Source organism: Callithrix jacchus, chromosome 3 (assembly GCF_049354715.1).
Source record: "Callithrix jacchus isolate 240 chromosome 3, calJac240_pri, whole genome shotgun sequence".
Classification (NCBI taxonomy): domain Eukaryota; kingdom Metazoa; phylum Chordata; class Mammalia; order Primates; family Cebidae; genus Callithrix; species Callithrix jacchus.
Genome location: NC_133504.1, coordinates 53,335,619 through 53,363,142, shown reverse-complemented (window position 1 = coordinate 53,363,142; position 27,524 = coordinate 53,335,619). Strand labels below are relative to the sequence as shown.

The 27,524-nt window shown below is 38.1% G+C and overlaps 1 protein-coding gene across 16 annotated transcripts in view; it reads left to right on the top strand.

The window, feature by feature from the left end:
* The window catches only part of GAB1 (GRB2 associated binding protein 1), a 133,589-nt gene that overhangs the window by 42,418 nt on the left and 63,647 nt on the right, over positions 1-27,524 (top strand). For 4 of the 16 annotated variants that reach the window (XM_078366478.1, XM_078366471.1, XM_078366474.1 and 1 more), the window contains exon 2: positions 15,404-15,454. The exons of 6 other annotated variants lie outside the window; for them this stretch is intronic. The gene's annotated coding sequence lies outside the window, so the exon portion shown is untranslated. Of the gene's footprint in view, positions 1-6,830; positions 6,899-15,403; positions 15,455-27,524 lie in introns of those variants that run through there. 6 more of the 16 variants (XM_078366477.1, XM_078366472.1, XM_008992659.5 and 3 more) reach the window with 2 other exon arrangements.

Sequence of the window (27,524 nt, the reverse complement as noted above, 5' to 3'; positions counted from 1 at the left end):
ACTGCAATGCCTGGCTGACTTTTCGTATGTTTTGTAGAAACAGGGTTTTGCCATGTTGTCCAGGCTGGTCTTGAACTCCTGGGCTCAAGCTATCCTCCTGCTTTGGCCTCCCAAAGTACTGGTATTACAGATGTGAGCCATTGAGCTTGGCCACGTCTCAACGTAATATGTATTAAGCAAGGTAATTTGTAAGAGCTTGGAGACAACCTGCAATATGATACAGTTTCTGCTCTTTGGGGGCTTACAATACAGCATTATATCATCAGAGTGGGTTCATTCTGGACCATACCTTGAATTAGGCATTAGCATATTATATTCTAATTTTGTTTCTTCCATTGATTTCCCAACATGGACCCTGGTTAAGTCTAAGAGATCATTTAAATCTTGGGCCTCAGTTTTCTTTTCTTATTTTTTTTTTTTTTTTTTTTTTTTTTTTTTTTTTTTTTTTGGGGGGGGGAGGAAGGCAGGAAGGAAGGGAAGAAGGACGGTAGGGAGGAAGGAAGGGATGAAGGAAGGAAGGAAGGGAGGAAGTGGGGTGGGAGGGAGGGAGGGAGGGAAGGGAAGAAAGGAAATCAAGCAATGAAAGAGACATTGCCGACCTGGATCTAGAGGTTTACAAGTTGATTTCTTTTTTTTTGAGAGAAGGAAAGAAAAAAAAAAAAATAAGTAAAGGAGAGGAAGAAAGAGGAAGAGAAAGAGGGAGAGTAAATGGAAATATTGCTTTATTTTGAAAAAAATTGGGTATTAATAATGGCCAATCAATGTTTCATTTAAACTAATGGGTAGGTGTGATGTGGTATTGACAAAAATGTATATTTTGTGTATTTGAAGTGGGGAGCTCTATGAATATTTATTAAGTTTACTTGTTCTGGATCTGAGTTCGAGTCCTTGATATCCTTATTAATTTTCTGTCTCATTGAATCTAAGTCTCCTATCTGGGTGTTAGGATCGTTAGCTCTTGTTGTTGCATTGATCCTTTTACCACTATATCTTTGTTGCTTTAAAATCTATTTTATCCGATACAAGAATTGCAACTCCTGCTTTTAATTTATTTATTATTTATTTTTGCTCTCCATTTGGTTGGTAAATCTTTCTCCATCCCTTTGTTTTGAGTCTTTGTGTATCCTTGCATGTGAAACAGGTCCGGATGTAACATGCCGTTGGGTTTTGGCTGTGTCTTTTGATTGGAAATTTAGTCAATTTAAATTTAGGGTTACTGCCATTTGATGTTGACTGGCTGTTTTATTCATGTGTTGGTGTAAATTCTTCTTTATGTTGGTGCTCTTTACTTTTTGGTGTATTTTTAGAAAGGCTAATACTGGTTGTTTCTTTCTGTGTGTAATGCTTCTTTCAGAAGCTCTTGTAAAGCAGGCCTGGTGGTAATAAAATCTCTGAGTTCTTGCTTGTTCATAAAAGATTTTATTTTTCCTTCAGTTGTGAAGCTTAGTTTGGCTGGATATGAAATTCTGGGCTTAAGGTTCTGTTTTTTGAGGATGTTGAATATTGGCCCCCACTCTCTTCTGGCCTGTAGAGTTTCTGCCGAGAGATCTGCTGTAAGTCTGATAGGCTTGCCTTTGTGGGTTATCCAACCTTTCTCTCTGGCTGCCCTTAGTATCCTCTCCTTCGTTTCAACCCTGGTGAATCTAACGATTATGTGCCTTGGGGTTGGTCTTCTTGAGGAATATCTTTGTGGTGTTCTCTGTATTACCTGGGGTTGAATGTTGACCTGCTTTGCTAGTTTAGGAAAATTTTCCTGAATAATATCCTGAAGGGTATTTTCCAGCTTGGATTCATTCTCTCCGTTGCATTCAGGTACACCTATCAAGCGTAAATTTGGTCTTTTCACATAGTCCCACATTTCTTGGAGACTTTGCTCATTCCTTTTTATCCTTTTTTCTCTAATCTTTTCTTCACGTTTTATTTCATTAAGTTGGACTTTGACCTCTGATATCCCTTCTTCTGCTTGAACAATTCGAGTGTTTAAACCTGTGCATACTTCTCGGAGTTCCTGTATTGTATTCTTCAGTTCCATTAATTCACTCATACTCCTCTCTAAGTTGTCTATTCTCAATAGGATTTCATCAACCCTTTTTTCAAAGTTCCTAGTTTCTTTACGTTGGGCTACAACATGTTCTTTTAACTCACCGAAGTTTGTTATTATCCATTCCTTGAAGAGTGATTCTGTCATCAGGAGGCGCTCGTTCTCCATCAAGCCTTGTTCCATTGTTGATGTGGAACTGTGATCATCTTTAGAGGGAGAGGTGTTCTGACTTTGAGTATTCTCAGCTTTTTTACGCTGGTTTCTTCCCGTCATTGTAACTTTATCCTCCTGTCGTCTTTGAAATTACCAACTTTCAGATTAGGTCTCTTGAGTGGACGTCCAGGTTGTTAGTTCCCAGGGCCAGAGCAGCGGCGTTAAAACTGATGGTGCTTTTCTGCCCAGGATTCTCCTGTCGGGCTTCCTTCTTCTTTCCGTAGTAGGCGACTCTGCCTTCCCAGGGCTCCAAACCTCGGTCAGAAGGGGAACCGTCCCGTTTACACTGCGCGGAGCGCTGCCGCGCCGAGGTGCCGGCGGAACCGCTGCGCCGACCACGAGAGTCGCGCTGGCGACCCGTGTGTTTCCACCACTGGGGGATCTTCTGCTCCGTGAGCGACCAGACTTTGTCTGAAAGTGTGGCGTCCTCTAGTTCTCCACGCCTTCCCTGAGAGCTGCAATCCCGGGATGTTAGCGATCGGCCATCTTGGATCGTTCCATTTTTTTATTTTTTTGAGAGAAGGAAAGAAAAGGAGTGAAGGAGAGGAAGAAAGATGAAGAAAAAGTGGGAGAGAGAATGGAAATGTTGCTTTATTCTAAAAAAAAATGGGTATTAATAATGGCCAATCAATATTTCATTTAAACCTATGAGTAGGTGTGATGTGGTATTGACAAGAATGTATGTTTTGTGTATTTAAAGTGGAGAGTTCTATAAGTATTTATTAAGTTTACTTGTTCCTAATCTGAGTTCGAGTCCTTGATATCCTTATTAATTTTCTGTCTCATTGAGTCTAAGTCTCTATGTATCTGGGTGTTAGGATCGTTAGCTCTTGTTGTTGCATTGATCCTTTTACCACTATATCTTTGTTGCTTTAAAATCTATTTTATCAGATACGAGAATTGCAACTCCTGCTTTTTATTTATTTATTTATTTTTGCTCTCCATTTGGTTGGTAAATCTTTCTCTATCCCTTTGTTTTGAGTCTTTGTGTATCCTTGCATGTGAAATGGGTCTGGATGTAGCATACCATTGGGTTTTGGCTGTATCTTTTGATTGGGTGATTTAGTCGATTTAAATTTAGGATTACTGCCATTTGATGTTAACTGGCTGTTTTATCTATTCGTTGATGTAAATTCTTCTTTATGTTGATGATCTTTACTTTTTGGTATATTTTTAGAAAGGCTAATACTGGTTGTTTCTTTCTATGTGTAATGCTTCTTTCAGAAGCTCTTGTAAAGCAGGCCTGGTGGTAATAAAATCTCTGAGTACTTGCTTGTTCATAAAAGATTTTATTTTTCCTTCAGTTGTGAAGTTTAGTTTGGCTGGATATGAAATTCTGGGCTGAAGGTTCTGTTCTTTGAGGATGTTGAATATTGGCCCCCACTGTCTTCTGGCTTGTAGAGTTTCTGCTGAGAGATCTGCTGTGAGTCTGATAGGCTTGCCTTTGTGGGTAACCTGACCTTTCTCTCTGGCTGCCCTTAGTATTTTCTCCTTCATTTCAACCCTGGTGAATCTAACAATTATGTGCCTTGGGGTTGCTCTTTTTGAGGAATATCTTTGTGGCGTTCTCTGTATCACCTGGGGTTGAATATTGTCCTGCTTTGCTAGTTTAGGAAAATTTTCCTGAATAATATCCTGAAGGGTATTTTCCAGCTTGGATTCATTCTCTCCGTGGCATTCAGGTACACCTATCAAACGTAAATTTGGTCTTTTCACATAGTCCCACATTTCTTGGAGACTTTGCTCATTCCTTTTTATCCTTTTTTCTCTAATCTTGTCTTCTCATTTTATTTCATTAAGTTGGACTTTGACCTTTGATATTCTTTCTGCTGCTTGAACAATTCGAGTGTTTAAACCTGTGCATACTTCCCGGAGTTCCTGTATTGTATTCTTCAGTTCCATTAATTCACTTATATTCCTCTCTAAGTTGTCTATTCTTGTTAGGATTTCATCAAACCTTTTTTCAAAGTTCTTAGTTTCTTTACATTGGGCTACAACATGTTCTTTTAACTCACAGAAGTTTTTTATTTTCCATCTTCTGAAGCCTGATTCTGTTAATGGGATGCACTCGTTCTCCATCAAGCCTTGTTCCCTTGTTGATGAGGAACTGTGATCCTCTTTAGAGGGAGAGGCGTTCGTTCTGATTTTGAGTATTCTCAGCCTTTTTACGCTGGTTTCTTCCCACCATTGTAAATTTATCCACCTGTTGTCTTTGTAATTACCAACTTTCAAATTAGGTCTCTGAGTGGACGTCCAAGTTGTTAATTCCCAGGGCCGAAATATGAGCAACCCACTGTGCCAGCCAAAACAGCGGCATTAAGGCTGATGGTGCTTTTCTGCCTGGGAATCTCCAGTCTGGCTTCCTTCTTGAGTCCGTAATAGGCGGCTCTGCCTTCCCGGAGCTCCAAACGTCAGTCAGAAGGGGAACCAGTCCCGTTTACTCTGCACCAAGAGCTGCCACGCTGCTGGCAAAACCGCTGCGCCGGCAGAGTCGCGCTGGTGACCCGTGCGGCTCCTCCAAACCTTGGTCAGAAGGGGAACCAGTCCCGTTTACTCTGCACCGAGAGCTGCCGTGCTGAGGTGCCGACAAAACCGCTGTGCCGGCAACAAGAGTCGCTCTGGCGACCTGTGCAGCTCCTCCACTGGGAATCTTCTGCTCCATGAGTGACCAAAATTTGTCTGAAAGTGTGGCATCCTCTCGTTCTCTGCACTTTCACTGGGAGCTGCAATCCTGAGATGTTAGTGATCAGCCATCTTGGATCGTTCCAGGCCTCAGTTTTCTTAGTACATAAACTGAGAATATTGAATCTTGAAACCCTCTCACCTATACATTCTGTGTACAAAAGTCTCATGGTACTATTTTTAATTTTACTTATCAGATTTTGAATCTCTAGTACTCTTTTTATTTCAAGATATTCTTAGCCAAGCACTAAAATCAATTAAGTTATATGCTGATATGACAGGCAACTTAGCAATTCATATACCCACAGGCTAGAGAGAGTCTGAACATACATAATGGTTCATTTCTTCAATTGTAAGGGAGAACTACATCCCAAGCTTACGTAAAATAATTTGGATTATTATATATTCCTATAGTTCTGCCTAACATAAAATATAACTGCTTTTAAAAATTCAAAAACTTAGAAAGTAAAGGATTATTTATTATAAGAGAACTTTGGACCCTACAAAGGAATTTAACCACAGTTTTCTTTTCTTTGTTAATAGAATCTCACTGTATTGCCCAGGCTAGTCTTGAACTCCTGGCTTCAAGTGATCCTCCTAGCTTTGCCTCCCAAAGTGCTGTGGTTACAGGCGTGAACCACCACTACCAGCCCACAGCATTCTTTTCAATAGTGAGTTTCTCTAGTGCATTGAAAATATAATATGGTTTGCAGATGTTTAGTTTATGTACACCAGAAAGAAATAGTTAACGTATCTTTACAGTTCATGGTTCTCTGCAGCAGTACTGAGTGTATGCAAGGTATGCTATGTGTTAACTAATTGTGGGGATTTTATGTGGCTTGGGAGTTTTTTTGCTGTTGTATTGGAATTTTACTGACTTATCTTTCCTCCCTCTCCATGTTCTTCCCAGTAGTTCAAATATCATTCATATGTAAAATGATTAGTAAAATATGAGAGATCATTTCTGGCTCTTGGAGAAGTCACCCATTTAGGGGATGAACCTGTGACTGAGGAGGAAGGACACTTTCTGTAGCGGGAGGAACATGAGCCACATACAAACAGATTTAGTTTAGACGCCAGCGCTACCTTTCCCTTGCATTAAGCAAGTTACTGCAAGCTTCAGAATCTGGTTTTCATCTGTAATATAGGAATAATGATGATAATGCTTATATCACCAGGGAATTGCCTTTTCTGAAAGGGCTAGCACATAGTAGGTACTCAGTGCAAGTTATCTTTTGCCCTTCCCTTCAAATCCAGGGAACATATGGCAGCAACAAGACTGTAGCCCTGGGAGTTGCTGTGTCTGCAGCCTCTTGGGTGTTAGGCAGACAGGGTGTGAGCGCTAGAAAGATTCAGTATGGCATCACTGGGTGTACCCTTGGCCTCTGTAGCCCAAGAGCCTGTGTTCAGGTCTACTGACTGTGCTCTTGAAATGTCTCCTACTTTTAGGTCAGTTTCTTTATCTGTAAACTGAGACTAATGGCATTTACCTAATGGGTTGTTGGAGATCATATACCTTAATTTTTATATAAAATGGCTAGAATAGTCCCTGGGAGGTGGTGTTTTGCTCCAGTCTATTACAGGGAGGATCATTTTGTTGTTAGAGTTCAGTGAAGGTCATTGTTTAAAATCGTGTGGAATGACTATAGGCATTATAAAAACAACTGATATCTCCACTTGAGGTAGCTCTTGTTTCTGAACAGTACTTGGCCAGTTTCTTTAAGAGGAGATGGCTTTGCTCTTAGAAATCTGCCCGGGAGTCTTCCATCTCTTCCATTTTCCCTGCACATCACTCTGTATGGCTTTTGTTATTAATGTGGAGCAGTTGAAGTCACTGACTTGGGTGCAGTCCAGGCAGGCATTGCTGAGGTCATATATTGCTTTCCTAGACTCCAGTCATGAACAGGCTGTTGGAAATCAGAAGTACAGAGAAGCTGCCTTTTTAGGCTGCTCACATGAAAGGTGTGTTTGCTTTCTTCATCATGTTTATACTAATAGATCAGAATCTTATTCAGTGTCTTGGTAGCATTTTTTTCTTTTACTCTACAACCTTTGTGCTGCTGGGCTATTTTGCTTATTCTTTGTTAGACTAATGCTGTTTTGTTACGCGTTTTCTTCATTGTTATTTCATTGTTGAAACATCTCTTCTTCTGTTAACTAAATATTTAAGGCAGGTAGAATTCCTCAATGAAGCTGTATATTTCTTTAGATATTATAGATATATTCTAAAACATTTAGAGATTATTCAGTCTATATATTTTTTTCCTCTGAAAATGAAATAATACTGTGGAGAAAGTATTCATTGAAATAGCAAGTGAAAATGTGCTTCCCTCAGGAATAGTGTAAAAAGAGCATGCTTTTATTTTCTACTTTACTTTTGTATTTGGGGCTTAGGGAACTATGCTTTTGTTATTTTGGAAAAGCAATGGAATTTTATCAGACATTTCCCTGAAACTCCCTATCTTTTCTTTTTCCTGAAATACTACCTTCAAAGTCCTGTTTTGCTCTGTTAGTAGGTTCCATCATTCAAAAAGTGAAAGAGCGTAGTTAGTTTAGGTTATTTTGTTGATCTCTTGGCTTTAAAGAAAGAAGAGACTGTTTGTCAGAGAAAGATACAGTCTGAGAAAAAACACTTGGAGGATCATATGACCAATAGTGTGAAACTTGGGACAGTGATTTGTTAGCTTGAGCAGTTAAGATTTTTTTTTTCAATGTCTGCAAGTAAATATGTGGCCTTAGACCCTGTTATGCCTTGTGATGGGTGAGAGTGCAAAGGAAAGTAACATTCTGCAAATTTAAGCTTTATTCTGACTCTGTTCCTTAATCGTGAGAATTTTTATGGTTTTTGTAACTGCCATTGTGAAACAGAAACTCACTTCTAGTTGACTTTAGCTATTGCTTAATTGTGGCATGCAACTTCTTTTTAATTTAACAGTTATTTTCTGCTGTTTCTCAATTTGAAAGTAGTAATCATGAATAAGAATTCCTAGAAATATTCTTCTTCCGTGATGATATGTCACAGATGTTGGAGTGCTACACACACTCTCCTCTCCATTTTTAAGTCAATTTAGTGGAGATAAAATCTGGATAATAGCTGTGTATTGTAATGAGTCTGGGCCCTCTCCCCAGAGGATCTGTATTTTAATATGTTATGGAACCCCTCTGATCTTTCTGAAACGACCACCATCAGATCATTGAGACTCAATATGCAGTTGAAAGTGTGTGTTTCTGAGATTTCTGTATGTGATTTGGACACAGAATAACTTGTGCTGTTTCCAAAACCACATTCTTCATCCTCTTATAGAACCCAGTGAAATGAGGAAGCTGTGCCTTAAATGTCATGATGTTCTTTACACTTAGTTCTTTAAAAAAGTTTACTTTTATAATTTGTTACAGAAAATTTTGAAAATTCTGAGAAGCATAAGTAAGAAAATAAAAATTACTTGTAACTCTACTACTGAGAGAAAAACTGCTGTTAAAATGTTGAGGTACAGACTTCCATACTGTTTTTTTCTATACATATTTATATAGATATGTATAGTTATTCTTTTGTAAGAATGACTATAAACTGTTTTGAAACCTGATTTTTTAATGTAACAATATATATGAGCACATTTTCCACATCCCAAAATATTTTTGAAAAATATTTCTTTTAAATGTCCACATAGTTTTATACCCATTATAATTTGACTCCCGAAAAAGTTCAAGATATGCCAGATATGGCAAAATGACATGATACCTGTAATTTTGACACTTTCAGGGGCTGAGGTAGGAGGATCATTTGAGGCCAGGAGATCGAGACCTGCTTGGTCAACCTCGAAAGACCCTATTTCTATAAAAAAGTAAAAAAACTACCTGGGCATGGTGGTGCACTCCTGTAGTCCTAGGTACTTAGGAGGCTGAGGTAGAAGGATTGCTTGAGCACAGGAGTTTGAAGCTGCAGTGAGCTATGATAGCACCACTGTACTCCAGCCTGGGTGGCAGAGCAAGATCCTGTCTCCCCTTCCAAAAAAAAGATATGCGAAATTAAAAGTTCACTTTGGTGATAAGGTCTTCCTTCCAAATTATGGAAATAATTGGCTTAAAAGGAAATTGAGAACATGCTAACTTTGTGCTTTATTCAAGATAGACTTGTTTATTCTTTGCTGCATTTCTATCACAAAACATTTTCTTTAACTATATAATCCTTGCTATAGCAATAACATTATAATAATTAATTTTTAATTAGTTTTTCATGAAGTTTTCAAAATATCAACTTTTATCCCACTAAGAAAAAAAGTGAAATAGTTTTGAAACATTTCTTTTCTTTACATTTGAATTAAGGTTCAAATTATTTGCAGCTGCATTTTGGGTTCATCTACCATGGTTAGTTGGTGCTATTGACTGTGCTATAATTTTGGGGTGAACTTGACTTTCCTTAAGTCTCCAGGCTGTACAAGACTGGAAAGGCCATGGTTCTCAGGGAAATGGAGCCAGATGATCCTCATGATGGATGCCAAGCTCCCAACAGAGATGAATGCTACACCCGACAGACTGGTGGCAACAGCACATGTTAGGGGGATTGCTCACCCTTTCCTGGAGAGGAAAAAGCTCTTCCCTTCTGGTGTATTTTGCAGCTAGTTTTTAGGCTCTGTTCAGTCTCGTGTAGCAAGTATCCAGGCAGTTAACTTCTAATGGGCAGTGAAGGAGGAGGTGATGGTGGTAGCTGGGGCTGAGTTGGCAGCTTGTGGGACTGTCTGATGAAATCCACATTTTGGCATCCTTGAAGTCTTTCAAAGGAATCTGGCTAAGTTACTTAACCTTGTGTCATTTTGGTTTACTTGGCTTTTAAAGGGAGCAGTAATTAAACCAATGGGAGCCATTAGTCAGTGGATCTTAGTGGCAGTTTACAGTTTAAAAATTGAAACCTGCAGTCACAGAGCCATGGACTAGTAATAACACGGTGGCTTGTCCTTGACCCAAGGGAGTTGATTTGGGGAAAAGAACTTGTTTGAGGGTCCTGTGTCCTGAGTTTATATATCAGCATAGCTTCTTAGGAGCTGTATCACTTTGGGCATACTTCTTAACCTCTCTGAATCTCCTCTGTAAAAATAATCATATTCCTTTAAACATAAGTGAGAGCTTATTTTATATAAGTGTGTGGCAGAGTTATTAGTTCCACATTAGATATGAATTAGTTCCTATGAAAATGATAGATTAGTGCCAAGTCATCTGGCCTCACTGTGTGGGCTTATGAGCAGTGATCACTGTGTGATCACTGGACTTCTGTAGCCTTGGAACAGTGTTTTCTTTTCTGAATTAATTACAGCCTCACATACTGAGCCAAAGTCGAATATGCAAAGCTTTATAAAAAGATGCCCCAAATACAGTGACTTCAACATATTAAGCAGTCTTTGGTGCTTTCTTCTACCCAGAAGAGTTCAAGTAATCCATACTGATTCAGGACTAGCATGGTACCTCAATAGACAAATTCCTTCCTCTTCTTTCTCTACCATCTTGAGAGAGTCACCCTCATCTTCACAGTCAAAGATGGCTCACCATGATCTCATTTCAGCCCAAGGGAAAGGAGATGATCTACAAGTTGTAGATCATTTTCATTTACCTCCTATTGGCCAGAACATGACCACAGCAAGCTTCAAGGGATGGGTGGGAAATGTAATTATTAGCCAGCAGACACCCTGCTAGAGCTTCTGTTACTATAGAACAAGGTCAGCAAACAGTGGTCTGAGTGCCAAGTCAGCCAGCCACAAATTATTTACAAAGTAACTATAGTTTGTATATAAAAGTGTATTGGCTGTTTATGGTAGCTCATGCCTGTAATCCCAGCACTTTGGGAGGTCAAGACAGGAGGATAGCTTGAGCCTAGGAGTTCAAGACAAGCCTGGGCAACATGGTGAAACCCTGTCTATACAAAAAAAAAATTTTTTTTTAATTAGCCAGGCATGGCTGTGAGCACCTGTAGTCCCAGCTACTTGGGAGACTGAGGTGGGAGGATCCATTTAGCCCAGGAGGTCAAGACTGCAGCTCACTCCCTTGGGTCAGTGAGCCATGATCACGCCACTGCACTCTAACCTGGGCAACAGAGTGATAAATAAATAAATGTGTATTGGAACACAGATGTGCCCATTTGTTTATAAATTATCTGTTTTCACATGACAGTGGAAGAATTGAGTATCCAAAATGCATGGGACCAGAAGTATTTACGATTTCAGATTTTTTTTTTTATTTTGCAATATTTGTGTATACAAAATGAGATATCTTGGGGATGAGAATGAAGTCTAATGTGAAATTTATGTTTCATGTATACCATATGTATAACCTGAAGGCCATTTTATATAAATAATATTTTATTTTTGAGACAGAGTCTTATTCTGTCACCCAAGCAGGAGTGGCAGTGTTGTGATTGTGGTTCACTGCAACTTTGACCTCTTGGGCTCAAGCGTGATCCTCCCACTTCAGCCTCCCCAGTAGCTGGGACTAAAGGCATGTGCCACCATGCCCAGCTAATTTTACTTATTTTCTATGGGGATGAGATCTTGCTGTGTTGCTCAGGCTAGTTTCAAACTTCTGAGCTCAAGCAATCTATCCACCTCAGCTTCCCAAAGTGCTAGGTTTACAGGCATGAGCCACTGTGCCCGGCCCAATTTTATACAATATTTTAAATAGTTTTGTGTGTGATACAAATTTTGATTGTGTTTTGACTGCAGTCACATGAGGTCAGGTATGTGAATTCTCACTTGTAGTGTTATGTCAGTGCCCCCAAAAGTTCCAGATTTTGGGAGATTTTGGATTTTCAGATTAGTGATACTCAACATTTAGTTGCTACAGAGACCATATAGCCTGCAAAACTTAAGTATTTATCTTGCCCTTTACAGAAGATTTTTTTGTTGACATCTACTACAGACAATGGGGAAATGAATATGAGAGGAGCAACTGGTAGTCTCTGCCACAGTAAAGGGCATGGTAAGAAGGGCAAATCACTGCCTTGGAAATGTAGAGTTAGAACTTTGTACTTAGGTATACCAGTGGCCCTTGGGCCTATGAGTTGATATGCAAGCAGTTACTGAAGAAGTAATGTTCAGGGACAGATTTGAAGAGTCAGGCATGAAGTAACCTGGTGGAGGTGAAGGGAAGAAGGCACAGAAGGTTGCTTACTGATGTGAGCTTCCATCTTTAAAGTGGAGCATCCTAACTCCTGGACTTTTCCTTCTTCCTACAGCCCACTGCTCTGTCTTGTGTTCGATTCTTGCTTATCAGCAGTGCCACTCCTGTAGGTCAGACTCTCCCCTCCCATTGACTTCTCACTGGTCTCCCTTCCTGGAGGTTCACCCTCCTCCACAGTCACCTCCTCTAAGTGTGTCTCTGACATTAGGCTTGTCTAAAGAACTTCCAAGGTGTGCCCATTACCTACTCATTAAAGCCAAGCCCCTAAGGTCCTCCCACTCCTTGGTCCTGATCTTTATCCTATCCTGTCTTCCTTCACAATCTTGCTCATGCTTTAGATTCCAGCCTTACAGAAACACCTTGTGCCCATGCTGTACTTTATCACCTCCATGTATTTGCTGCTGTCTCCTTGCTTCACTCTGTCCAAAGGCTTTGGAGATTTGCGACTATGGCTTGGCACATGGTGGCATGTTCATGGCTGGGCAGAAGGGGTTTCTGACTTCATTTTGGTACCTCTCAACATCTGTGTTTCCCTCTCCAGCCCCTACCCCCTAAGGATAAGCACTTCCTTTTTGAATGCTCCCTTTTGAAATTATACAAAGCACTATATATAACTCTTGAGCAATTTTCTGCTTTTGGTGTGGGATTATAGTAATTCCATATATATTTCTCATCTTTTTGCTGAGAGAAAATCTGAAGCCAGGTCCAGATCTGACTGATCAGTTTCATCTAGTAGGTGCCTAGTAGCTCTTTCGTTGATCAGTGTTGCAGTGATGCTGTCTACAAACAGTGCTATCTACAGTTTAGTGTGTGTCACTAAAAGTGTAACTTGACACCTGGAGGAATTTAAGTGCAAATGCCAATAGAGTTCTCATAATTGTGTTGAAAATGAGTGCCACGTTAGATCTTAAAAACACCAAGTTTTAGGTAGGTTTTAGCAAAAAAACAAACAAAAAAAATATTTGTTTTCTTCAGACCTGAAGCAGTATTTAAATACATTCATATTTAGAAGTTTTAAACAGTTCCCTGAAAAGCCAAGGCTGAGCCAGAAATCAGAGCTTTTGTGAGGCATAAGGAGGAACATGTGGGCAGAACCCCCTGTGAGTGCAAGAGATGGGCCACCTGCAGGAAAACTGCCCAGTCCACTCTGCAGAGAAGGATTGGAGCATTTTCTACACCAGCCTGCCAGGGACACACCTGACTGCACAAAGATCCATCTAAATCACTCACACTATACTCACAGAAGGTGGTGTTTTCACAGCTTCATCTTTCCACAGTTGGTAATCAAATGTAAGAGGAGCTTTTATTTTTATAGGAATGATTTAGCTTATGGAGTACCAATCTAATCCTTTTTTCCTCTGTCTTTTTAATCAAGCATAGAATGAGGAGACCAATATATATAATCAAATACTTGATTATGCTGACAAACAATTTATGTCGTTCACTCATCTCCTGTTAATTAAAACCTAGTGAAACTGGCAGCAATATTGGGAAGCAGATGGATGAGCATGAATTTCAAATGTGTATTTAGAATATCTAAAAGGATTGGTAGGAACGGTATTAAGTAGGCAATGTGGTAGGGGGTTGAATCTGTGAGTTCAACAGCAGGTGCTTGTAGCATAAAATATAGTCGTGCTTCCAACCCCCACTGACCTACGGATGCCTGAGAGATGAGGAGAGAGTGCAGGGGTTTCTTTTCTTGTGGTTTATGCATTTTGAAGTTATTAAAGCATTGGACAATTTATTCTGGAGTTTTTGTTCAAGTTTAAGTTAGGACAAAAACTGTGACCATTGTGTGAAGAATACTGCTTCACCTCCCTCTCCTAACTCTACTTTTATTTACTATTCCATATCCAGTGTCTGACAGTGCACTCTTCAAACAGTAAGTGCTCAACAACATATTTGTTGAATGCATAAATAAGTGGATTCTGCACTTAATTATAAGAGCTTTTTGGAAGATGAAAAGATTCTTAAGCAAAATGATTTTTTTAAAGTTGTAAAGACAAAAGAAGCTTATCTTCCAGTCCCCATCCTCCTTGACTCTGCCAGCCCCCTTGAATACATGTCTTTCTGGCACCTCTCCTGGATTTAGTTTTAAAAGTTTGGGAGGACTGAAGGTGTGTGTCCTCATATTACCGAAAGGAAAACCCCAGTGTTGCGTAACAGCGTTTCATGGGCTCTTTCATAATAAACAGAATATTAGACACAGCCAGTTCATTTTGAATTAATAATCTAATATTTCACAGTGCTGCACTGAGGTACAGATCTAGGCCATGTGTGCAACATAATAGAATTCTAGAAGTAGAGTAAAAAGTTTCATCTACAAAGCTGTTTCTCATTGGCCTGCTGTCTGATTTCTTTCAGAGTTTTGGAGTTGAACACAAATGTAGGCATTCCATTAATAGTAAGAGTAAGGGTGGTTGTGGGCAAACCAGATATAATTTATGTCCCTTAATTTTGAGCTCATAATATTGCTGCTCTGGGTATATGAGATGCCACAGAAGAAAAATCTCAATTAGTGAGATAATTTATAAAGTAATAAGTAGGTTTTGTTCTTTTAGGAAGCACACTAGTGTAGTGGTTAGGTTTATGACTTTGCATTGTGGAGACCCGCAGATGATTATTTTACCAACTTCACTACTGTTTTCTCTCAACCCTCCAAATCTTTGTTTCTTCACCTGGAAACTGGGAATAGTAACATTACATTCCTTAGAGACTCATTAATAAGATAATTCATGTAAAACACCCAGAATGGTGCTACATAATAGTGTTTATACAATTATGATTCAGCCTATGCTCTTGGGCCAAAGAGCCCCCAAAATACAGTCAATTAAAGGGCATACAACTTTTTTATATTGCTCATATAAAAGGGTGAGCATTCCAGGCTTGAAAAGCAGATTTCTTCCATCTTGTTGCTCCACGCTTTCTACATCTCAGATTCATCTACGTAGTCAAAGATAGGTCGCCGGTGTATCTGTGTCCCAGCTTGAGGAGACAGGAAGCAGTGTGGAGGCAGCATGCCCAATGTCTTTATGCTCAGACCTAGCAAAGGCAAACATCCTTGCCCTGTACTTTTTACTGGGGAGATTTAAGTCACGTGGCCGTATCTGGCTGCCAGAGAGTTAAGTAGTGTAATTTCTACCTGGATGACCATGTGCTCAGTATAATTCATTTATTGTGGAAGAATAGAACAGATTTGGGTGAGCAGGTAATGGTCTGCTCCAGGGTGCTTAATAAATGCAACCATTATTTATGTATTAAAAAATAACCTTTCAAGTAAGGGTCTAAATGCGTTCATTCTAGGGGAAGAGGAACTGAAGAACATGCAATCTGCGCACACAGCACGTATTTCTCGTAAGTGTTACTTTGTTTTGGAAGGGAGCCCTTTAAGTATTGAACTTCAAATCAAGGTAAACCTTGAGTGAGAAAAGAAAGAGTAGATAAAAAGCAGTAGAAGGGATGGGAATATGTTAAAAGGAATGATGCTGATCAGCTATATGCTCTTCTTTCCTCTCAGCCAGCCACTCTGGGTAACTAGAAAGGCTTGCTAAAGTTAAATAAATTTAACCCCTTATCTGACCTGGCAAGGACAAAGTCCACTGCTTCAGAAGAAAATTTTTCTGTGAGACAAGCAAGGTAGTTATTTCAAAGCACAGAAAAAAACAACAGAGAAGAGGGGTCAGTTGCACAGGGAAAACATTCATTTTGACTTTTCTTTTTAAGAGATAAACTTTGTCCTACGTAAAGAATCTCTCAATAGATATTCATTGAGGTTATCTCCGCTGTTGCCGAAGAGAAAACAAAGGTAAAATACACGAGTTTCTGTATTCAGAAGAAAGTTTCAGATAAAAATTAACTAGTAAGTAAGCAACTTTTCTCAACAGAAGAAATGCCCAGACTCTTAAGGACAGCCAAGTTGTGAGATAGAGATCTAGTACTATAATGGATATTTTAAAATATGTATATAAATTACACCCTTACGTTACTTTATTTTTGTATTTTTAGCAATTGCCAAAAACAATTATGAGAAATGAAATGATGTTCTGAGCTGCCACATGGTATATTTAAAATCTGCAATTTTATTCTTGACAAGTAACATATACTACATGCTTTTGTGTGCAAGTAATGCTCAGATGTTTGATAATGGAGTGAGCCTAAGGAGGCATCGTTTTTTGTTTTCACAAGTAGTTCATTGCCTAACTACTGAAAATAGCCGCAGATATTTTGAACAGATGGTCCCAAGTTAATAGGGAAGAAAGTAGAAGTCGGTCTATTTCTCTTTTTATTTTTACCCCACAACAATGGTGAAAATAATTAACAGTATATAATTTGAACCAAATTCTATCAAAATACTTCTAAGAGAGAGAGGATTTGTAAATTAAAGTGCTTGATATGGTAGAGTTGAAAGCCAATATAAATTGCTTAAATTTCAGCTTTCTAGTAGTGTTTATCGAAATGACTGCTGCGTTGTTAAAATAGAGCTTTTGATTTTTAAAAGACAATTAAATTGTGGTGAGATGTACGGAACCTACCAAAACTTATTTCAGAAGTTCTGAAGTCTTTAAAGGGTGGTAAGTGGTGATGACATGTTAAGAGTGGGACCTTGCTAGATGACCAGAAAGAATATGGGTTGATGACATTAATACTCTTCTGATTTCTGATTCCTCAGGAGTCCTAAGTTAATAGTTAATAACCTACTCTTTAGCTGCTGACATTGAAGATAGTGAATATATTGATACTACAACAACAAATTTGTATTTATAAGGGACTTTGAAGAAGAACGCATTTCTGACTACATCTGTATACTAATACAGATGCCGTTACTATACATCGGTTTGAGCAGATGACAATAGTAGTACTATTGTATATAGATATCCATCTACAAAGAAGATGAGTATCTGGTTTTTTACTTCTGGAATACTAGGTTGTTAAAGCTTACTGAGATTTTTACGTTCCATTAATGACAGCTGCACCGTTTTCATGTCTATGGGCTATATTTCCATGTATGTCCACAAACTACTTAAAAATCTTTGATTTTGATTTTTGCATTTTCTTTACCTCTACTGTTTCAGTGGCTACACACAACTGATTACTCTTGGGCACTTGTGGACTGTGGGCTATAAACCTATTTACATGGGATCTTTCAGTTTTGCTTCTGTCTGAATTTGTCTACATGAAAAATACTGGACTGGCTCATATGAAATGATAAAACCATAGACTAGAGGTAGCAAACTATGGCCTGTGGGCCTGATACTGTTTAAGAAGGTTCTTCACATTTACAAAGGGTTGTTTGAAAAAAAAAATACGAGGCAGAAACCATGTGTACCCTATAAAGCCTAAAATATTTGTGATCTGACCCTTTGCAAAAAAGTTTGCTGTCCCCTGTCGTAGACAAATAGTACAGTGTTAAGTGGTTAAGGGCATAGGCTCGGATGAGGCCAGACTACTAGGTTCAGATCCTGTCTTTACTGTTTCCAGTATGACCTTGGTCAAGTTACTTAATCTCTTTGTGACTTGTTTTCTCACTATAAATGGGAATAAATTACAGCCTACCTTGAAGGGCTGCGATGAGGATTACGTTAATATATAAAGTGCATAGAACAATGGTAGTTAATGAGTATTCAGTAAATGTTAATAATTGTTATTTCATCAGAAAAAATCTTGAGATCATCTAAACTAGTTTTTGCTTTCCAGTGGTGAATGTCCAAATGATTAAAGACCATTTTTCTGATTTCTGCATCAAGAATGGAGAGTCATTTTCTTTTTTAATGGTGCCTGCTTTACCAAAAAAAAAAGACAGACCCAGAGTCAAATGTAAGAAGTGCTTGAAAACATAAAAAAGTTTAACCACAGCTGCTTTTTAAGTTAGGAAAAGGACAATCGAAGCTCTTTAAATTAAATGAGCACAAATATTTGTTTATATACTTAGGACAAGCATAAGAAGAAATAAAGTGGAAACAGAAGATGTAGAAGATGTTAGAAGGAAGGGGAAACAGGAATAAGAAAGGTAGTCAGCAGAAGAGAATAAAGATTCAGATCAAAAGGGAAGCTGGAGGTTTTTCAAGGACGTTCAGTGTTGGCATCCCTCCTTCCTTGGGAACCCACCTCCGTTAATCTGTGTGTCCATTTTAAATGCTTCCATTTGAAGAAAAGTCTGACTTCGTTTATTTATTTTCTATTGCAGAAATAAATTGTCAACATCAGGTAATATTAACTGAATATACATTATATGTAACGTGTGTTCCCTCAGAAAACTGATCACATGTATATAAAAGCATCATATTTTGTATATTTATTTTTAGGTCAGGCAGTTCTGTCCCCCTTAGCCACTTGTTTTAATGATCATCATTGTCATTGTCAGATATTTGTTGGGTTCCTAAATGCCTTTCATCATGTTTAATACTTCTTTATTCTACTTGTTCTTTCAGGTTGGGAAAGGACAAACTTAATTATTTACAAAATGTAGAAAATGTTTTAAAAACAGGAAAAAATGTAATGAAGCGTAGCTCATTCTCTCTTCTTCTTTTGTACCCGGGTTGTTTATTCTGTTGATGGATATTGGACTGGAGTGATGAGTGTTCTAGGATGGGTATTTGATGATGTCAGGGGACTCAAGTAATGGCTTTGCATGAAGATTACACAGTGAAGCCGCACATTGATTACCTCATCTTATTAGCTGATGGAGATGTTGGAGAGGACGAGATTGCAGGGCTTTCAAGCCTGTACAGCTCCAGGGATCTGATCCTAAGAGCTTGATAATTGTCATTGCCCATAGGGACTGTGTTAAGAATAGTGGTGGCTTAGTCTACTAAAACACATCTTATGAGAGTGTTATAATAGTTCCCCATGTCTTTTGAATTGTTCAGATAAGGTTAGGACTTTCAGATCAACTTGAGTTTTAATTTTTAGCTTTTATAGAATTCTAAAATTCTGTTTTTGTCTTCCTCCACTAAAATTTAAGTTTGCCAAGGTAGGCAGAGTTTTATTTCTTGAACTACTATCCCTCCAGTGGCTAGAACAGTGGAACATGTAGGTGCTCAATAAAGATTTTTGAATGAATAAATAAATGAACAGGTTGAATATAATTATTTTTTTTCCTGTCCTTGAACTTCCTCTTTATCAGTAATCCATAGGTAGTGAGTGTTCATAGGATACGTTTGTACCAAGAAGTGATATGAAACCAGTTGAGTTAGTTTTATGCAGCGCTTCCATTGTTCTGGTGAGAACAAAATACATACACAAAAAAGAAACAAATTGTGTAAATTTGGTGTATAATCATTATTTTTATTTATTTATTTATTTATTTTTTGCCAATCAGTTTGAGCTTATGAGGTTAGCCTTGAACTGATGACCTCGCCTTCGTGAGCGCCATGACCTCTGGTGGGAGCCACTTTGGACCCCCGAATAACCATTATTTTTAAATGAACTATCCTTTCCAGAAACATACAGGTTGCCAGTTGATGGCATTTTCGATTTCTTTGTGTAAAACGAGTATTTTAAATTTTGAATGAATTCTATTTAACAAATATACAGGTGAGTACATAAAAGGGACCTTGAACATGAAATCCATTGTTTTCACCTATTAGTGTTTTTACAGCTTAAATGATGAACATTAGACTCATTAGATGAAAATAACTGGAAGTTAAAGACCTTTAGTTGTAACTCTCCCTAAAATGTTTGTGAGAGCTTGTAAAATGTTGTTCCCTTTCTTCTATTATAAAAGGGCATTGTAATAATACTAATTTTTGAAACTGTGTTCTTTTAAATATGGGCAAATTATAGAACTCTGTTATTGCCCATTGTACTGTGCTCCCTTTTTTAAGGCATGCCCTCTGTATACCCTTTCTAAGGACTTGGGTGTAACAAAATGAGGAGTAAGTCAAGAAAGAAAAAGGCACAGCTTGTCGAGATTGACGGACCCAAGCAGCGTAGGAAATTGCATGATGAAATCTGTGTGCCAAGCTTGTCAGCATCCATTCATGTTGAAGGAGAAGGGCACATGGATCAGGTGGGGAAGAATCCAGCAGAGTGGACCCAGGAAAGGATGGGGACAATAGTAAGTGTAATGGGAAGCTTGGGGAAAGTTGAAGATATGATAAAGGTAGTTGGTGAGGTGAAGAAAGGAGAATCCACAAAAACTTGGCCCTGGGAGCATTTTCCAACAAATGGCATGGGGTAGTGACACTGACACTGGACAAGGAGAGAAGCACATGTAATCCTAGCCTTACTTGGGACCCTATGGAAAGATTTCATCTGTGGTCACGATAGTGTAAATGCTGTTTATTGGTTTTTAAACTCTTGAACTCAACCTTTGGAGTGAAAGACAATAGAAAGTTGAGCTGGTTACAGAACAGACTTAAATGTTATGAATCTTGAAAATGTAAATTATAGAGATACAGCATATGGAAATTAGACAGTAGAAGAGCTTGAGGAAGGATGGAGGGAAAGAATGAAAACTGACTATTCCAAGGAGCTAGAAGATGCAATCTAAGACTGATGAAATAAACAGCCGCTCAGTTGTGTAGCTTAAAGTCATTCTAGTTCAGGGACTGGAATTTGTGGTGCGACTACATCGGGAGAAAGGAAGAAAGTGAGCTGTCATGACAGGACTTCAACAGATAATATCTAAAAGAGATAAGTCATATATAAGCATATTATTTGGAAATATGGAGTTTCTTTCAGTGTCCTGATAAACTGAATTCAGCCCGGGTGGTTCAAATGCAGACCTTAATGAAGGGGCTACTTATGGTGTTACGGGCTGGTTTACATTCTTAGGGTTGAGGGACAGAGGAAGAAATAATAAATACTAATTTTAAAAACTGCACACAGGCCCACTGAGCACCGGGACAGGGGAAGAGTGGCCATCCGGAGATGCAGTCGTCAGGGATGTAAGGAGCCACTGCTGGAAGCACGGGAATAAATGCTCTCACCTCTGCCAAAACACAGAGAAAGGCAGAGAGTGAGTAGGGGTGAGGTAAAGCAGGGAGGGGCTAAACTGAGAATAACCAGCAGGGAGGGTAGGTAGAACTTGGGATGGGGTTATTGTGTTGCCTGATGAACTCTTCTGTATAGTTTGATAATGTCTTGCAGGGACATGGAATATTTTAACGTGAATGTTTGCATTTAGCACCATTTCATCTAATGTGCTAGGAGCTTGGTGAACCAGTAGTGACTTAAACAAGATCTCTGCCCTGAAGTTGCTTATAGTCTGATTGGAAAGACAAGACGCTACCAAAACCAGTTAAAAAAAAAAAATGCACATTGTGATTAATGCTGTAAGTTTAATTTCAGAGCATACAAAAAGGTTAGTCCTGCTTGTATAAACTTAATTCTTCAATAAAGATACTGCAATAATTTTTGCAATATAATTAATTATTTGGGAGTGAAAACAATTCTTTTCTGAGTAGCCCATATTGCTCTATTTAACTATAAATACGCCGCATGCTACAAGTCAGATGTATAGATGAAACAGCTGCTGCTTTGTTGTTTTGTTCCTGTTACTCATTTTAATGATTAATTTGAACAGACTCCAAAACATTAAATTAGATGTATAAACATACTTTAAGGATTATATCATAACGTTGGTGTATTTAAATCTTAATGATGATATCATTATCTAAATATAGTAAATTTTAAGAAAACAAATTATTTGAGCTATATTACCCTCTATAAATACTTTGGCAGTAAAACAGACAAGGGATAAAAGTCAACCCAAGCATCCATATCCAAGTACAGAGAGCTATGAAATTCCCCTACCTTCTTCGTCCTGACATATGAACCTTGATAATTGAAATAAATCTTTCAGAGGTCCCTGCATGAAATTTGACTTTTCTTGCCTTTCTAATAGAGATATGAGCAATGGCACAGACAGAAAAAAGGACTACAAGCAGAGGAGTTTTATTCTGTCTTCCTTGATACTTCCTGTGGGTGAAGGGTTTTGTCCAAAGGGAAAAGATAAATGAGCAGAGGGAGATGGATATAGGATCTTTCCTCATCCTTCCTACCTTCTGTAGCATTCACAACAGTCTGAGAACAGACAAATTCAAGTCCTGGATTACTGTATCCTGAGCATTTTCTTATTAAAATAAATATTTGAATACTTCATCTACTCTGATTAAGCTACTCTGTTTTCTCCATGTAAAAAAAAGCTGGTAAGAGTGTTTTATACTGATACTATATACATGTAAGATGTAGTGTAGTCATGAATCATTGGAAGCTCACTGCTTTTAGAACCTGCCAAAATTACCATACTAATGCATTTCTATGAAGGGTGTTAAAATGATAATTAAGCAAATAAACTGCTTATTTTAGTATCTTTATTCATTTCAGAATATTTTTATATGGATCTCATTTGATTTTCATACAGTTTTTAGAAGCAGAATTTCTGCTGTTGCAGGGGGAGTTTTATATGTTCAAGTACTTAAATATGGGAGAATATCTAGGATTGCTTTTACAAATCATTTATAATCGTATTATAAATCATTATTATTTATAATAATCATGAGTTATGCATTCTGTTTGCTCTAAATATCAAGAAACAGAACATTGGATTATTTAAGGCCAGAAACTATATCCACTACTTATCTCTTATCTAACTGTATCTTCCTCTCGGGATGATTTTCTGATGTTTTATTCAGTCTGTGTCATTCATATAACCCTGGCTGGCTGTCTTGAAAATATGTGTCACTAATCATGGTAGGGGGTAGGTGGGTGAGGGGGTCATCTGATTGGTTGTTTAAATAAATCAGTTGTAATGTCTATTATCTTCATATTAGTTAGTGCAAAACTCTAGTATAAAATGGGCAGCTGGCCGGGTGCAGTGGCTCACACCTGTAATCCCCACAATTTGGGGGACCGAGGCAGGAGGATCACTTGAGCTCAGGAGTTCAAGACCAACCTAGGCAGCATGAGGAAACCTCATCAAAACAAAACAAAACAAAAGTAAATAAAATGGGCAGTTGGTTTAGAGGAGAGACAGACAAAAGCCACAACCTTTCTAGACAGAAAGATCCCCATCTAGATGAGTCTTCTTTCCAATAGAAGTGACGCAGCCACACTTGGCATCACTGAACCATTGTGTCTTTCACTTCACCTCTTCTTTGATTTTGAAATACTGTGAAAATCAGAGTTGTCTTTATGGAAATGATTTTGTTTCAGATATTCATGTCTAGGAAATCTGAAAACCAAAAGTAAAGTGGCCATACCATGTCAGCCTAGAAACTAGCAGCCAGTAAATTGTCTTCTTAAATATTAAGAAAGCAATATACTACCTAGATGCAATCAAAGATGTCAGCTTTTCCTTAAAAGGCAATGATCAAAAGTCCAAAGGTGCACAAGGAAATAGTTAATACAAAAGTTTTGTCTTTAGGACAGAAGTATTTAATAGGAATCCACAAGTAACTTTTCTATTTTTGAGTGACCAATTTGCAGTTCAAAGCACGGTAACCTCTTTGTGCATTGTGTTTTATTTCATTATTGTGTTTTGTTTGTTTTTCCACATTTTGGCAGTGCTTGCCCTTTTTGAAATTTTCCCTGCTCCCTGCTCGTAAGCCCTCCACTAGGGGGCAGACAGAATGGAGAAGAAGAGAAACACCCATATCAATACACTGAATTCAGTACACCTTTACATGACATGTTTGCTGCTCCTTCTGCATACTGTGGGGGCAAGTCTTTCCGTTCATTTGTCCTTCTTATAAGGCCACTCAAAGTGATTTTTAGTATACTTATTTTTGCATTTAAAATATAAACATATTTCCACAAGTTTAATGGTAATTTTAAAATTCATTGTCATAGTCTTTTTTTAATTGTTTTTCTGGTATGTCTGCCAGTGAACCACTTAATAATGAACACTTAGTTATTTATTGATAACTGTAATGATGATCCCCGTAGGGTTTATCTTATATAGTGCATTTGTTCACCCCTCCACACTAAATTGAGTGTCTACATTTTTACTTTTTTTTTTTTGGACACTGGGTCTCACTCTGTCACTCAGGCTGGAATGTAGTGGCTCGATCTCAGCTCACTGCAACCTCCCCCTCCTAGGTTCAAGTGATTCTCATGCCTCAGTCTCCCCAGTAGCTCAGATTACAGGTGTGTGCCACCATGCCCAGCTCAGGATTTTGTATTTTTAGTAAAGACAGGGTTTCACCATGTTGGCCAGGCTGGTCTTGATCTCAAATGATCCACCCTCCTTGGCCTCCTGAAGTGCTGTGACTACAGGCATGAGCCACTGAGACCAGCCTGAGTCTCTACTTTTTGTTAGGCAGCGTACCCGGGTTAAAGTTTTGAGAATAAAGCAGTGAAGAGAGAGCCTGGATGATTGAGTATGAAAAAGGGGAAATTTTGACTGCCCTCTAAACCATTTGGTGAAAAGACTAGGCTCGAAGAGGAAACAGAAGAGATTCTTGATAGCTAATGCTGGGTGTTTTTTATTTCTAATTATTTCTTTTTAACAGCTCATAATGATTAGAATGCGAAATGGAGCTGGAGTTGGGGCTTCAGTTTTAAGAGAATAAGCTCCTCCTCTTAATCTATGCCACGTCTAGGGAGGCTAGCTGAAGACTTTTTATTTTTTATTTTTCTTCCTTTACCTTTGCTCCAGCAAGAATCAAATCCAGTTACCAACAATTTATTTACTGCAGCCAAGCCAGGGTTACAGAATCTTTAGATGAAAATGTCATTGCTTGACTGGATGTGGTGGCTCATGTGCCCAGCACTTTAGGTAGCCAAGGCAGGCGGATCACCTGAGGTCAGGAGTTTGAGACCAGCCTGTCCAATATAATGAAACCCCATCTCTACTAAAAATACAAAAAATTAGCTGAGTGTGGTGGCACATGCCTGTAGTCCCAGCTACTTGGGGGGCTGGGGCAGGAGAATAATTTGAACCCAGGAGGTGGAGGTTATAGTGAGCCAAGATTGTGCCATGTACTCCAGCCTGGGTGGCAGAGCAAGATTCCATCGCAAAAGAAAAAAAAAGAAAAGAAAAAAAAGTCATTGCTTTGTCTCTTCCTGGTAAATTATTCAATAAAATATAGAATCATATTTTCCTTTATAATTTATTTTAACTAGAGATGTTTTGTTTCTTCTCAACTTTCTCTCTAGTTTGCAACAAATAGTTTTCTTTGTAGATAACTGTAAGTAGGTTATCTAGTCTCTTAAGTTTTAAAGTATAAACACTTATATTGCCTAGGAGTGAAGGTAAATTTTTCTGAGACTGTCTTCAGGTTACAATGCCTAACATAAATTGAAGTATCAACAGATCTTTTTTTTTTGGAATAAATTATTCATCTACTAGATTTAATAACTCTTTCCACATAGTATGAGATTGCAATTATTGGTAAATAAGGTGATTACATTTCTGTTGAGAGGATTATACAGATTTGTTTTAGTCATTATTTGCTTAGAGCATCAACTGCATTCTGTACCAAATTGGGCAAGGCCTAACAGAACATTCATTGACTTATAATTAAATATCTTAAATGCTAGAATGTTTTTGGGATGCTGTGTTAAGTTAGAAAGCAAATAAATATCTAGTGTTTTTATAATCATGAAATGCATTTTTTATGGGTTTCAGAAAGCATTTCAGTAAGGCCTTCATCTTTCCCTCTGTAATTCTAGCATGGTAAGCAAGACCTAGAAAATGTCACAGGAGGTGGAAAATTAAGGAATTAAGAAGATTGTGTGGCTCATGAAACCAAAGAAATACTCATCCTTATTTTAAAAATAGCTACTTAAAAGTATGTATGATATAAATAAAAGGTTAGATGAGAAAATCGAGAAATAGATTTTTTAATGGTGGTGGGATTATATATAATTTTCCCCCTAACTTTCAGTTGACGTTGTTGTTGCTAGTTGTTTATTAAAAATAAATTTGTTAAAGTACATGCCCATATGACTTACATGGTTTTTCTCTGGAGAACACTTTGCTTGGATATCAGACAACCTTCAAAAGTAATAGACTCCATCACAGTACTTTAAGAGGCACAGACATTTAAAATTTATGATATATAGGAATAAGCTAAGCTTGTTGCAGGGGTTTTTCTCTTTAACAGCTGCTAAAATTTCAAGATTTCTTAGAATTAAATATGAGATAAAATTTAAATTAATGCCATCCAAAAATTAATATCAAAGAATAACTTCACATAAATTATAGATACCAAATAAACTTTTGTGTACACTAATAAAATAATCCTTTGAACCCTTGATAATCTTAGTGTAAACTGTCCTAGGCAATCCAGGTTGATTCAAGCATTATGGATTTTGGTTGGAAATTTTTCCCTGTGTTTGATTTAGAATTATCTAACATTTTCAAGAAGTGAACAGTAAATAGAATTGTCATCTTTAACATGCCTACCCTTATGTACCAGTTGGGATATAGGGACTTTTGTCTGTGTTCATAGCATATATGTCTGTGTTCCACTTGACTTCCTGTCTACTTTTCTCTATTGCACCAGCATCTACAGTCTTAGGAACGAGGAATGGGGGGATCACTAGATTGGAGAGGGGATGTGTTGAGTGGAAAAATGCAGGCCAAATATCTTCTTTCAGAATTTCATGAAGGTCAGGTCCCACCACAAAAAGTTGGAGATTTATGGTATTTTGAAGCTGTCTAATTAAATGAGGGAAGAGGTATCGTCTTTTCCTTTCCTGTTCACCTTCCCCTGTTCTACCCTTCTTCATTCTAGTTAAATACCAGCAACTGTATATTTCAAGTAAAATACTGAAATGTGAACTTCTGTGGTGAAATGTGGGATGTCCAGATGCCCTCTCTGAAAACCCAAAGCCAATCTCTGTGCTCCAAACTCAAGGTTTATATTTAGAAGACAGTGCAGATCCTGTATTTTTAAAATGCTGTAAACATGTTTATGTGGTTATTTTTAGCTTTTACAGACTTTAGTGAACTTCCAAGTTGGCAAGTCAGACACAGTTCGTTGTTGTCTGTTACCTCAGATGCCAGCAGTTGGTGAATGATTCTGGTTGTCTCACTGGGTTTCTAACATGTTTAAAGCAGATGAGTGTGTAAGTTATCCTGTGTCAACTGCACATGGTCTGTCTATCTCTCTGTCTCTCTGTGTGATTGTATTACTATACATAGTGTACTTGTTTTCTTTTTTTTCTTCTTCTTTCTTTTTTTAAGCTTTTATGAACTGGTAACAATTTTGCTTGGAGCTCAAGATGAGTTGGGTCCTGCCAGATGGCACTGTTATTTCTCTGGCAGAAGTAGCTAGTCATTTTCTGTTTTCCTTCAACACTTCTCTCCTTGTCCTCAAGCATTAAATCATGCATATACAAATCCTTACAGCTGCTGTTATTTTCAGTCCATTGTATCTGTTTCCTGTTGACCAAAGGTTATAAGGTTTGGGTACTGGAGAGGGAGATGAAAGTTGACAGGAAAAAGAAAGCTGGGCTCATTTTAGGGCCAAAC